The sequence below is a fragment of the Octopus bimaculoides genome, chromosome 5, assembly GCF_046866305.1.
Source record: "Octopus bimaculoides isolate indiv1 chromosome 5, ASM4686630v1, whole genome shotgun sequence".
In the NCBI taxonomy this organism is placed as follows: Eukaryota; Metazoa; Mollusca; class Cephalopoda; order Octopoda; family Octopodidae; genus Octopus; species Octopus bimaculoides.
In genome coordinates this window covers 12,031,392-12,032,429 of record NC_142932.1, presented here as the reverse complement: position 1 = coordinate 12,032,429, position 1,038 = coordinate 12,031,392, and positions in this window count along the sequence as shown.

Genomic DNA, 1,038 nt, shown 5'->3' with positions numbered 1-1,038 from the left:
TATATATATGTATGTATGTATGTGTATGTATGTATGTATGTATGTATGTAGGTATGTATATATGTATGATGTGCGCATGTGGATCTGAGTGAATAAGTGCGTGTGCATAAAACTAATTTCTACTGAACGGTGTTTCGTGACACACCAACGAATGTTGGATGCCGAAGGGAAATAAAGTTGAAAGAATACAGGTTAACAAAACCCGATTGTGTAAACAACACAAGTTACCCTAAAAAACTTGAATTTTCTACATATTTATATACATTTGGCTCTTCATTACCGAAATAGGAAGAAACTTCACTATTAAAGTATTTAGACTAATTGCTAATGAGAAAATATTTAAGTACTGTTTATACACACACACTCGTCTGAGCAGCAAACTTTCCAACCACCATTTTTCCGAATGTCCTGTAAAAGGCGACTTCATCCCCGTAAATACAGTAATGCAAAGTATATCTGCAACTTTGTTCTTTTATTTTGTAGTTTACTGTGCACCTTCTCGCATTGTTTCGGCTGTACGCACTTACATTCTTTAAATATATGTGTGTATGTGTGCATGTGTGTGTGTTTGTTTGTGTGTGTGTGTGTGTTTGTGTGAATGTATATATATATATATATATATATATATATATATATATATATATATATATATATATATATACACACACACACATAAAGGGTGCGGTGAATATATTGTCGTCTAAATCAGTGCTTTTCAACCAGTGTTTTGTGCAGATTCACAACCAAACACTCTGAAATGTTCGTATTGGAGTGTCTGGCGCCAATGCCAACCAGTGCAACATGTCGTTTCCAGATTTCCTGCAGAGTTAATCGCGGTATGGCGCGGTTTTTTTCTCAAAGACAGTGCCCAACTGATCCTACTATAATGTATAGTCGACAAAATCAAAATCAAACACTGCACGTGCTTGAAATAAAAAAAAAGATATGTACTACTGTGACGATTTAACCGCCGCACCTTGTATATATATGTATACACATATATATATATATATATATATATATATATATATATATATA